General features: G+C 40.2%; 1 protein-coding gene across 1 annotated transcript in view; it reads left to right on the top strand.

The window, feature by feature from the left end:
• Window positions 1–13,854, top strand: part of JMY (junction mediating and regulatory protein, p53 cofactor) — an 89,486-nt gene that overhangs the window by 13,554 nt on the left and 62,078 nt on the right. The gene's annotated exons all lie outside the window — the stretch shown is intronic.

Here is a 13,854-nt window from a genome sequence, read left to right as displayed (position 1 = left end):
CCTATATAATAAAAGGGTAATATGCAAATAGACCAAATGGCAGAACAACCGAACAACCAATCAAAGCATAATATGCTAATGATATGCTGAGGCTGCTCAATCACTTGCTATGAAGTGCACTGACCACCAGGGAGCAGACAGTTGACCAGTCGCTATGACATGCACTGACCACCAGGGGGCAGATGCTCCAACCGGTAGGTTAGCTTGTTGCTGGGGTCCAGCCGATAGGGACTGAGCGAGATGGGCCGGACACGCCCTGGAATTCTCTCACAGTCCCTCCCCTGCTGGCCAACCTCCTGCATCTCTTCCTGGCCAGCCAACCCTGATCGGTCCGATCAGAACTGGATGAGATGGGGCTGGACACAACCTGGAGCCCTTCCGTAGTCCCTCCCCGGCATGATCATGCACCGTGGGGTCCCTCCGCCTGGCCTGCACCCTCTCGTAATCCAGGACAGCTCGGGGAATGTCGGAGAGCCGGTTTCGGCCCAATCCTGCAGGCTACTCCCTTTGGGAGGGCGCCAGATGCAAGGCTCATGGCTGGCAAGCGCTGCTGTGGCAGCGCGAGCCTCTCCCGATTGGACTGATTGGGTGCGAATCCACAGCAGGCACAGTGGGGCCTGAATGAGCAGGAGCAGCAGGTAAGAGCTACAGGTGGTATTGGACTGCGGGTTTTGCCCGATCCCTGCAGGCCACCCAGAGGGATCCCACCCATGCATGAATTCATGCACCGGGCCTCTAGTATATTATGATCAACAATGTTGTCTGTGAGTAGAGAAATTTGTAATCCCAAAGATTACCCCCCGTCCCACTCACAGGGCATTTGGTATATTCTAAGTTACAATCTAAAAAATACCTCCTCCCTCTCACTGTTTATTCCCATTTTAAGTAATTAGTTCATAACATCAAATAGTTAATATTATCCTCCCCTTCCCTTGTGCAGACGCTTTAAATTTTGATGTAGTACCATTAGTTTATATATAACATCTATATATATAAAAGCGAAGTATGCAAATTGTCCCCTCGGGAGTTCAACTGGGAGACCGGGAGTTCTATCGCTCATTATGACTTGTGCTGACCCCCAGGGGCGGGTGCAGAATGAAGAAGGCCCTGGCTGGCAGCCGGGGAAGGAAGGCCCAGGCCGGCAGCTGGAAGGCCCTGATCAGTCCTGATCGCCGGCCAGGTCTAGGGGCCCTACCCATGCATGAATTTCGTGCACCGGGCCTCTAGTCCTATATAATAAAAGCCCAATATGTAAATAGACCGAACGGCAGAACGACTGGTGGAACCGGTCACTATGATGCACACTGACCACCAGGGGGCAGATGCTCAACACAGGAGCTGCCCGCAGGCCCCAGGCCAGCCAAGGCAGGTGCCAGTGGGGACCCCCATATCGCCCCACCGGTTGCCCCACAGATCGGCCCCGATTGCCGCCCAGGCCTAGGGACCCTACCCATGCATGAATTTCATGCACTGGGCCTCTAGTTACTAAATAATTGGCTTAATGTTTTTTGGCTAGGTGGAAGAGGAAGGCCATTAAGGATGTTAACTTTTCTTGTTTTTATTTGAAAATCCTGCCTCTTTTTTTCTTTTATATTAGGTCATGTGTATTTTGATATTGGGTTTGCTAAACGAACCTGAAAAGGTTATCACAGGTAGAGTTAATGAAATGAAGGATTAAGAGAGAAAGGGGGCTAGGTTTATTATCGTAGCAATATTTAAACTTAAAAAATTTGTGGCAATGAGTAACATTCATTATTTTAGTAAAAGGAAATTATATGCAAACTCACAGTGAAGCCTGTTGATATGTTTGTAAATAGTGTGTTATTAAATCTCTGGCTCCCTCGAGGGCCTTGGAGGTGGTTCTTGAACAGGTTTTACTCTATACATTGAGCCTGTGAGACCTAAAACTTGAAATAAGACTATTTAAGCAATCCTATTCTATATAATCTATCTATACTAATAAAAGGGTAATATGGTAATTAGATGGGGTCTACTGGCTATCTTCTGGACGTCCAACTTCCTTCTGGACAAAGCCATGGTGGTGGGGGCCAAGGCCGAGAGGGCAGTTGGGGGCAAGATCAGGCTGGCAGGGGAGGGCAGTTAGGGGCAATCAGGCAGGCAGGCAAAGGCAGTTAGGGGTGATCAGGCAGGCAGGCAAAGAGGTTAGGGGCCATCAGGCAGGCAGAGGCAGTTAGGAGCGATCAGGCAGGCAGGCAGGTGAGCGGTTAGGAGCCAGCGGTCCCAGATTGTGAGAGGGATGTCCGACTGCCAGTTTAGGTCTGATACCACAGGGCCTAAACTGGCAGTCGAACATTCCCTAAGGGGTCCCCGATTGGAGAGGGTGTAGGCTGAGCTGAGGGGAACCCCTCCCACCCCCCACCCCACCCCTGTGCATGAATTTCATGCACCAGGCCTCTAGTCTTGATAATAATGTAATGAAACTTGCAAGATTTTCAAGGATAGTAGCAGTCCTATAATCATGATGTCAGAGAAATTACCCTTGAACTAACTCTGGCTGGCAAGGTACTGGATGGGGAATCAATGATGAAACACAGTATGTGTCTTCCTGGCCTATATTTGTAATTGGTTACTCGGTTAGAAACCAAGTTGAATGGCACTGGGGAAAGTAGTAAGTGGCACAGGGTGGTGTTGCAGTGATTATAATAGGTTCATGAAAAAAAAAATGTTTTTAACTGTTGTCACTGACTCCTTTAAGAAACTGTTAAAAGTTGTGGGTCCTTGCCCTAGAGAAATTTTGCAACAAGCAGAGCTTTGTGTCTGTTTCAAGAATCAATAATTAAGACCTCATAGGTAGGTTAAGATCCTAGACTTATCAGGATTAAATCAGGGAGGCAGGGGAAAAAGGTAAATAACTTTCTAAAATTGCATGAGAGATGTGTCAGCTTTTGAGCAGGAATAATTCCACCCTTTACTTTCTTAGGCCCCTGTCCCTTCTTTCCTCTGTATCTCTATTATTCACCTTTATATTATGTTGGTTTATACTTGAGCCCTTGTGAAATCATCCTTTGCAGGTATGTTGTATTCTCATTCAAATCCATCTACATTCTGACTCAGTTTATGTCCATCAGTGTGTCTTCTCAAATTTAGTCAATCTGCATTTTCAATATTTAAATTCAGGCTTTTCCTATACACTCCAAACATCCTTATTCCCAAATAATCCAACTCTTTTTCTACTCTTTATTTGTTTGTTTGTTAAACCTCACCCGGGGATATTTTTCCCATTGATTTTTAGAGAGAGTGGAAGGGAGGGGTAGAGACAGAGAGAAACATTGATGTGTTTTAAACATTAGTTCTGCTATCCCTAAAACTTCATAGAAAATCATCTCGAATGTTTTCCATTTTCAAGTGGAATTAAAGACAAGACATATTGAGTGGTTGCCTCCACATGCGTTCTTACCAGGACTGGGGATCGGGTCTGCAGCCACAGTACGTGCTTTGACCAGAATTGAACCCTAGACACTTCAGTGCCTGGGCTGCTCTAACCACTGAGAAAAACCGGCTAGGGCTTCTTTCTACTTTTTTTTTTTAATGTGCATTATCTATAGCACCTTACACATTTCGTAGTTTCTATGATCTGAAATGTCAGCAGCTCAAGTTTATCTCCTGGATTTCGTCAGTTTGGGTTAGCAAAATAGAAAATTAAATTGTTATTATAACAGATTAGTGGTTATGTTCTTTTACCAGTTGAATTCTTTTGTCATGGATTATAGGAAATGGTTTAGAGTCTAAAAGTCTAAAAAAGCCTGGTGCTTATTAGTAAACTCTATCTTTTGAAGTTTTAAAATGCATTTCATTTACTTAACCATTATTTGCAGATACTTAGATTAAAATAGATTGCCAGCTGAAGCTATAATTGGTTTTAAGGTAAGCTAATGTTGGAAAACATGAAACTTTATAGCAAAGAAGACAAATTAATAAATTAGCAGTGTTAGGTGAGATGCCTTGGGCTTCTCTGCAACAGTATTAAGTTTAGTTGCTGCATAATAGCTTTGTAAAGTGCTGTACTGTTCTGTTTGAGAATAAAAAGCATGTATGAAATAATATATAAATGTGTTAATATTTAAATAGAATAATTGGTTTTCTTTCTTTTTCATTGCACATAGTTGTGTAGAGGGGAACTGTGACTTAATAAACATACAATGACTTGATTTTGTTTTGGCAGAAAATAGTATCTAAACTGTTGTGTTAACATTTACTTTAGTGTCTCTGTAAGAAGAGCTCCAAGAAACCCTGTGTCTGAGGATTGTCTTACTGTTGAATCATGGCATTTGATCACTTGTAAATGACTCTGGGGAACTTTACAATTGAGGAATGTTGCTACTATTTTGTTTTTTCCCCTCATTCTTTTAATTTCTGCTATTCCTAAAACTTCATAGAAAATAATCTCAAGCCCTAACCAGGTTGGCTCAGTGGATAGAGCGTCGGCCTGCAGACTGAGGGGTCCCAGGTTTGATTCCGGTCAAGGGCATGTACCTTGATTGCGGGCACATGCCCAGTAGGAGGTGTGCAGGAGGCAGCTGATCGATGTTTCTCTCTCATCGATGTTTCTAACTCTCTATCCCTCTCCCTTCCTCTCTGTAAAAAATCAATAAAATATATTTTAAATAAATAAATTATTTAAAAAAAATAATAATCTCGAATGTTTTCCATTTTCAAGTGGAATAAAAAATAAAGGGCTTCTGTGAATGTACATTTTCTTGGAGAGAATTATTGCCTTTAAAACTATAAACAGATAGTTTATAATTCATTGTAAGGACTATAATTGTGTGTTTTTTAACACACAATTATAGTCCTTACATACAGTTTTCTTGTTCTATTCTTCCTTAATCTGGTTATTATGTTTCTTATAGCTGTAGTCTTGAGGTGGTAAAGCTGTGTTGGAAGTGAGTATCTGTGCCACCAGTTAGAATTAGTTTCTGGGACTTGAGAAAAGTGCTGTAATTATAAATTGATCATTCATACAGCTGCTATTCCTTTTATAATACTACTTTTCAATTGTAGCTTAACACAGCTGATTCAATACAAGATTTATCTACTTATGAATAATAGGTAGGTGGGCACAGAAAGAGAAGTATGTAGTATTTTCTTATTTCTTATGCCTTATCTTTTTTTTGAAAAGTTGTATTTGTAAGCCAAAATACGTTTGTGTGTGGTTAAGTGGAGAATGGATAGAATATAAAACCTTTCTTAAGATGTACAGTTGGCCAACAGGCACATGAAAATATGTTCTACATCACTAATTATTAGGGAAATGCAAATCAAAACCACGAGTTATTACCCCATACCTGTTAGAATGGCTATTATAAAAAATATTAGAAATAACAAGTGGAGAGGATGAGGAGAAAAGGGAACCCTCTAACTCTGTTGGTGGGATTGTAAATTGGTGCAGCCACTGTGGAAAACAGTATGGAGGTTCCTCAAAATATTAAGCATAGAACTACTATATTATTTAGCAATTCCTCTTCTGGGTATTTAACTGAAGAATATGAAAGCACTAATTTGAAAAGATACATGTACCGCTTTGTTCACTGCAGCCTTATTTATAATAGCTAAGATATGGAAACAACCTAAGTGTCCATCAATAGAATGGATAAAGAATAGACAAAATAAAAATGCGGTATATACAGTTAACTCTTTAACAACTGGGTTTGAGCTGCACGGGTCCACTTACAGAAGGATATTTTTCCAATAAATAATACTGTTGGCCCTCCACATCCCTGGGTTTCAAATTTGTGGATTCACCCAGCAGCAGATCGAAAATAGTATTTTCCATCTAAGTTTGGGAATCTGCATATACAGAGGGTCTACTTAAGTTATACACGTATTTTCAGCTGCATGAGGTCAGCTATATATACAGTGGAATACTACTCAGCCATACAAAGATAAATATTGCCGTTTTTGACAACATAGATGTATCTTGAGGGTATTAATGCCAAGTGAAATAAATCAGATGTAAAAGAACAAAAACATGATTTCATTTGTGGAACAGAAAACATAAAGAAATGAAAGAATAAAAACAAACTCATAGATAACAGACAACAGATTGGTAGTTGCCAGAGGGGCGGCGGGGGGGGGGGGGGGCGCAAAATAGGTAAAGGGAATAATGTACACCTGAAACTTACATAAGGTTATTCAATAAAAAAAAAAAAACACCTTTCTCTAAAAAAAGTATGTATTCACTTGATAGATCATGATTGAAAAAAGTATAATTGAAATGTAAATCTTCTCTCCTCCTACCCTCATTTCCTTGTCTGTGGTTCCCCTTCTCAGAGGTAGTCACCCATAAGAGTTTCTTGTGTATTTTCAGATTCAGTCACAGATACAAATATATATAGGACATTGATATTCCCTATGTTTTAAACAACCCATATACACTATATACTATATACTCTAGTATACATATTGGGTTTTTTTCTCTTAGGCTATATTTCTTTTTTCTTTTTCTTTTTAGTCCTCACCCGAGGATATTTTTCCATTGATTTTTAGAGAGCGTGGAAGAGAGAGAGAGAGACAGAGAGAAACATCCATGTGAGAGAGGAGGGCAACATCAATTGGTTGCCCTCCTGCATGAGCGCTGACCAGGGCCCGGGCCAGGGAGGAGCCTGCAACCCAGGTATATGGCCTTGACCAGAATCGAACCCCGGGACCTTTCGGTTTGCAGGCAGATGCTCTATCCACTGAGCTAAACCGGCTAGGGCTAGGCTATGTTACTTTTATGGGCTAAATAATACTCCATTGAGTGGATTTGTTTTGATACAAGGGATTTTTTTTTTAACTAATCTTTTGCTCTTGCTATTAAAGTAGTGTATCTTTTCTCAGATGTGAAAGTATATCTATAGGATAAATTTTATAAGAGGAGTTGCTGGGTCAAAGAGAATGTGCATTTTGTTTAAATTGCTTTCTATTTTTATCTCCTTTTCAACACAAAGCTATTTTCAAAACCTTTTTTTTATCTTATCTATGGAAAGCTTTACTTTGTAATTCATTTTGCAATTCTCATGAGTGAATCTTTATTTGTTCAAGATTCATTTCTGTGAACCCATTCCATTCTTTTTTCTTTTTAATTTCTTTATTGATTAAGGTGTCACATATTTGTCCTCATCCCCCCATTCCCATCCCGCACCCCTCCCCACAGATGCCCCAACCCCCTGTTGAACTTAACCATTGGTTAGGCTCATATGCATGCACACAAGTTCTTTGGTTGATCTCTCCCCCCTCCCCCCACCCTCCCCTATCCTCCCTCTGAGGCCCGATAGTCCGATCGATGCCTCCTTGTTTCTGGTTCTGTTCTTGTTCATCAGTCTATGTTCATCATTTCCCCTAGATGAGCGAGATCATGTGTCACTAGAGATATACTTGTATGAACTGAATGTGAGATGAGCAATAATAGTTATGCTGACAGGCAAATGAATCAGTCTGTAGTGAGTTTCTTTCTGGACCAACAGTTCTTTTGAGACCCAATATCAATGTCCACCAGTTCCTTATGTGTACATGTCGGCACTGACCCCTCAGCTCTGGATGGTGGACAAATGGTGGTAATGCAGGTTCGATTCCCTCTGGTTGGGTCTCGGCCGTACCCAGGGGCACGGCTTCATCCGGACCCAGGGGCACGTGGCCTCACCCGGACCCAAGTGCGTGCAGCTTCCCCCGGACCCGGGACCCAGCCTCACCCGGATCCAGGGGCACATGGCCTCACCTGGATCCGGGCTCTAGCTTCACCCGGACCCAGGGGCGCATGGCCTCACCCGGACCCAGGGGAGCGTGGCCTCACCCGGACCCAGGGGCGCGTGGCCTCACCCGGATCCAGGGGCACATGGCCTCACCCGGACCCGGGATCTAGCTTCACCCGGACCCAGGGGTGTGTGGCCTCACCCGGACCCAGGGGCCCATTCCATTCTTTACTAGTTTTTAATTGTGTTGTGTGACTACAGAAATTGTCTATGTTTTGCAAATATTTTTCCCTTTGTCATTTGTCTCTTGATTTTGTTTTTTATGCCCATTTATATAGTTTAAAGATTTTATAGTAAGGTTTATTAGTCTTTAAATAGTTTCCGGATATTGAGTCATGCTTTTAAAGTCCCCCATAATGAGGTTATTTAAAGCAATAAAAACAAAAACACCCTTGTTTTTTCTCCTACTTTTATGATTTTGTTACTTGCATTTAAATTGTGAGCCAGTTGGAATTTATTTTGGTGTAAGGAATAAGGTAGAGGAGGAGGAAACCAAGATGGTGGCATAGGTAAACACCTAAACTGCTGCCTCGCACAACAATTTCAAAACTACAACTAAAAGACAAAACAGACATCATCCAGAACCACAGGAAGGCTGGCTGAGTGGAAATTCTACAACTAGAAGGAAAGAGGAAAGCACACTGAGACTCAGAGGAGCTGCAGGAGGCAGAGGTACTGAGATGCACCCAGAGAGGACTGGCAACTGAGTGCACGGCTGGCCTTCTCAAGCGGGAGGGAAACAAAAACTCCCGATTGCGCTGAACTCCATTTCCGGGTGAGACTCTGGGGACCCAGACTCATACAGGGTGAAACTGGACTGTCAGGAAAGAGAAAAGCACACTGAGACTCAGAGAAGCTGCAGAAGGCAGAGGTACTGAGGCGCGCGCACGGATAGGACGGGCAACTGAGTACATGGCTGGCTTTCTCAAGTGGGAGGGAGACAAAAGCTCCTGACTGCTCTGAACTCCAGTTCTGGGCGAGACTCTGGGGACCCAGACTCATTCGGGGAGAAACTGGACTGTCTGGTGGCGGGCGGAACTCAAGGGCGGCTTTCTCTCAGAGGTGCTTGCAGCGATTACCACAGGACACTGAGACACAGGGGCCTATTAGGGCAGGGCTGAAGGGAAACCAATGCTGTCTGCTCCACCCTGAGACTCTGCCCCATCCAAGCTGAACACAGAGGCTTTTGCAAGTCTTGTCTCATAAGGTTGTCTCCAGCATAGAAGTTCTCCCAGCGTAGACACAGCTGATCCTCACAGCCAATTGGCCTAGAGGTCAATTCCTCCCAGTGATACCAACAACAATCAAGGCTTAACTACAACAAGACTGTGCACACAGCCCACAAAGGGGTGCACCAAGAGTGTCCACCTCAGGTAACTGGGGAGGATGAGCCACTGGGCCCTATAGGACACCTAGCACACAAAGCCACTCTATCAACTCAGGGAAGCAGCCAAAATGCAGAGACAAAGAAACAGGTCACAAATGAAAGAAATGGAGGAAAGCAAACGACTATATAGAGTTCAAAACCACGGTTATAAGGTTTTTCAAGAATTTTCTAGAAAAGGCTGATGAATTTAGCGAGACCCTTGAGGATATGAAAAAGGACCAACTAGAAATTAAGCATACACTGACTGAAATAAAAAATAATATACAGAGATCCAACAGCAGACTAGAGGATCGCAAGAATCAAGGTAAAGATTTGAAATACAAAGAAGCAAAAAACACCCAACCGGAAAAGAAAAAAGAATCCAAAAATATGAAGATAGTGTAAGGAGCCTCTGGGACAACTTCAAGCGTACCAACATCAGAATTATGGGGGTGCCAGAAGAAGAGAGAGAGCAAGATATTGAAAACCTCTTTGAAGAAATAATCACTGAAAACTTCCCCCACCTGGTGAAAGAAATAGACTTACAAGTCCAGGAAGCGCAGAGAACCCCAAACAAAAGGAATCCGAAGAGGACCACACCAAGACACATCATAATTAAAATGCCAAGAGCAAAAGACAGAATATTAAAAGCAGCAAGAGAAAAACAGTTAGTTACGTACAAGGGAGCACCCATACGACTATCAGCTGATTTCTCAACAGAAACTATGCAGGCCAGACGGGAGTGGCAAGAAATATTCAAAGTGATGAATAGCAAGAACCTACAACCAAGATTACTCCACCCAGCAAAGCTATCATTCAGAATTGAAGGTCAGATAAAGAGCTTCACAGATAAGAAAAAGCTAAAGGAGTTCATCACCACCAAACCAGTATTATGTGAAATGCTGAAAGGTATTCTTTAAGAAGAGGAAGAAGAAGAAAAAGGTAAAGATAAAAATTATGAACAACAAATACGTATCTATCAAGTGAATCTAAAAATCAAGTGAATAAAAAAATCTGATGAACAGAATAAACTGGTGAATATAATAGAATCAGGGGCATAGAAAGGGAGTGGACTGACAATTCTCGGGGGGAAAGGGGTGTGGGAGGTGCAGGAAGAGACTGGACAAAAATCGTACACCTATGGATGAGGAAAAGGGGGGGGGGGTAAGGGCAGTGGGTGGGGTGGGAACCGGGTGGAGGGGAGCTATGGGGGAAAAAAGAGGAACAATTGTAATCTGTACAGTAAAGATTTATTTTAAAAAAAAGAATAAGGTACGGGACCCAACTTATTTTTCCTGATGAAATGACAGTTAACACAAACACGCTTTTTTGAATGATTCAGACTTATCATGCAATTAATTTTCATATATCCGAACTCTTTACTACTATATTGTGCTTGATGCTTATAGCAAATATTTATATTACCTGGTAAGGCCATTGCCCTTCTTCACAAATACAGTTTATTAAAGAATTTTCCTTTTTTTAATTTTTATTTTGTCCTCTTATTTTTTCCATGTGAATGTTGGACTTTACTTATGGCATAAAAATATCAAGAGGCTATTTTATTACTGTGTGAAATTTGTAAATTAATAAAGAATTGTTATTTTTATTAGTCTTTCATTTATTTACATTGTTTTTGGCCTCTTTTAACATTTTATTTACATGGCTCTTAATAGATTTAAGTTTAGTCCTAAGTATTTTTCTTTTTTTGTTGTTGTAAATGGAATCTTTGCTGGTTGTTGCTTATATTTACTGTAAAAGGGCTGTTGCTTTTTGCATAGAAATAATAACAGCTTATTGAAATCTATTTCTATTGTAATTTTTTAGTTTATTCTAAATTAGATTTTTAAAAGCAGATTTTTCTAAAAAGAACCAGGATATCTTCATGATCATTTTTTGTTTCTTTGTAGGAGTATAAGACCAAATTAAAATAAAAACAATAAGAAGTATGTCCTCAGAATTAATTTGGTGATTGTAATGACTGTTGGCTTTAAACATACAACTTCATTGAATGACCCATGTACTGGAGATAAGATCCTGGTCAGTGCTGGACATTAGACAAGAAGAGAGGGAATAGCATTGTACCTCTCTTCTAAAGATGAAAGTCATTCTGTGATTGGTTTCAGTAGCAAAGGTTTTTTTTCTTTTTCTTTTTTTCCTTAGGTAAAAGTGCTTCAATAGAGATCTAAACCATGAGAAATGGGAATGTTGGCTTAATTTTAAACAGTGCTAATTGATCTAATGTAAAATAATAGTAAATATAGTGAATGAAAGTAAGTGGAAAAATTATTTTAGGTTTAAGAAAAATTTACATACCATAACTGCACGTATTTGAAAATGGAACACATAATGTATATAACTTTACAGAGACTTCCTCACATTACAATTAAATGGGTATATTAATGTATTTACCCACTGAAGCAGCACTGAAAGAATGCTCCCAAATTTTGACATGCCTACTTCATGATGATCTTGTTAAAATTCAGATTCTGATTCTGTGGGTCTGGAATTGGTCCTGAGGTTTGATATTTCTAACAAGTTCCCAGATGATACTGATGTTGATGGTAAAATGGGGTGGATTGACCACATGCATAATCTATTTTTTTCTACTCCATAGATGGTTTCACTGCTTATTAGATTGTGCTGCATTTATAGACTCAGTGTGATCCCCTGCCTCTCTAGTGTGTACCCTCTACTTCTGCCACTCTCCTTCCTCCCACCAAGATTTCTCATGCTTTATTCATGTGCATTTTCGAATCTAGGCTGCTTTTCTTCACATATTTAGTACTTCCTATTCTTTGTTTTTCTATTTTAAGTGTTTTATTACTCTTGTTTATTTTCATTCCCACCAGCAGTGTACTAGGGTTCCCTAGTATTTCCTATTCTTTAAGACCCAACTCAAATCCTAGCTTTAGAACACCTATTTCAACTGCTTTAGCTTACTCTGATCCATTTTTTTCTCTAAACTTTTATTGTTATTTATAGTCATTTTATTTTTATATGTGTTGCTTTGTTTCTCTAGTTAGACTGTAGACTTCTTAAAGATAAAGTTGATCTTAGACATTTTGCATCCCCTACATGACCTCTCCTTTTGGATATCTAAAGAGCAATTTGGACAGTGTCACTGAATTTATAATCTTTACCTCTAAAAACTTGTGTCTGTTCCTGTGTTCTTTGTCTCAATGAATGCCAGAAAGCTAATAGTAATCATTAATTCCCTGTACCCTAAATCCACTCTTTTACCAAATTATGTTGTCACTTACTTTTGGCCACTCTACAGTGCCTTCAGGTAGTTGTTTTATAATATTTTGCCCAAATTTATAGTTATTGTCAGAGGGAGAGTTGGTTTAATAGGACTAATAGGAACTACTCAGGAGATAGTAGAAGTGGAAGTTATCCATATTAGCCATGAAAGTTGGAATTATAATAGCCTTGAAACAGTAGAATAACTAATATTTATAAGGTACTTTTGTTATCTGATTTGCCATGATTATTACTGATATAGTAGGCAGAATACTAAATGCCCTGATGCTGCTGCACTTTGGTCAAGAACCTGGGAAGGAAGTGAATCCCGAAGTATATATTCATCATAATATTGTGTACAACAAAATGTGATAGCTAAAGCAAGAAGTTAGAGAAGGAAGGTAGTAGTGGAAACTCTAGGCATCAGAAAGAATAGCAGAATTTTGTGCCTCTAGGCAGATGACACTGTCACCAAGTAAATGGACTCTTAAGAATAAACAAGTAAAATATTTTTTATTTTTGCCACATGGTTCTTTTAGAGGTCCTATAAATTTCAGCTTACACTTCCTTGGACAGCCTTTTCTCTCTACTCTCTAAAGAAGGTCGCAGTTTATATAACACCAACTCCCGCCCTTCTTTTTTATGGGACCCATCATTTTATTGTGTTACTTTTATACTCTTAAAACAATATTCTTCATAACATGTATTATTATTTATAATGTTTTTATTTTATATATTTTTATTGATTTCAGAGAGGAAGAGAGGGGGAGAGAGAGATAGAAACATCAATGATGAGAGAGAATCATCAATCGGCTGCCTCCTGCATGCTCCACATGGGATCAAGCCCGCAACTCTGGGCATATGCCCTGACTGGGAATCGAACCATGACCTCCTGGGTCATAGGTCAGCACTCAACCACTGAGCCATGTAGGTTGGGCTGTAATGTCTTTATTTTTTCTTTCTCTCTTTTTTTTTACTTTCTTGTGTAATGTTTTTAAATGGAGAAGTATTGTGAACTCCGTGAGGAAAGGGACCATGCTTTTTTGTATGCCCAGCTCCTAGCCCACTGCCTAATATGTTAGATACTCAGCCCATATTTATTGAGGAATGAATGAATGAATGAATATAAATACACATATATGCATATATACATACATGAGTTACGAAGAAAGTTAAATTGAGTTCCAAATTGGGAGGAAGAAAGGAGTGACAAGAAGATTTGGGGAAATTAGTAAAATAACATTGGCAAGAGTTGATAGCTATCTTGTAGATTAGCAAGAAAAATTTTTGAAAATAAATATGGAGAAAGGTACTAGACCATGGAAAACTTTTTAAAGAGTTAACTAAACAAATAAGTAGTATGGAGTCCTAGAAAATATAGAGAATAGGATTAATATGGTGAAAGCAATTTGAAAAGGATAATTCAGGCCTAAGGCATGGATATGAGGGATAAAGAGCAATTGGAGCTTTTTGTTCCCTCTTGCTTCTGTGTTT

This window comes from Cnephaeus nilssonii, assembly GCF_951640355.1.
Source record: "Cnephaeus nilssonii genome assembly, chromosome: 2".
In the NCBI taxonomy this organism is placed as follows: Eukaryota; Metazoa; Chordata; class Mammalia; order Chiroptera; family Vespertilionidae; genus Cnephaeus; species Cnephaeus nilssonii.
The sequence above is the reverse complement of the archived record's forward strand: the minus strand, read 5'-3'. Positions and strand labels throughout refer to the sequence as shown.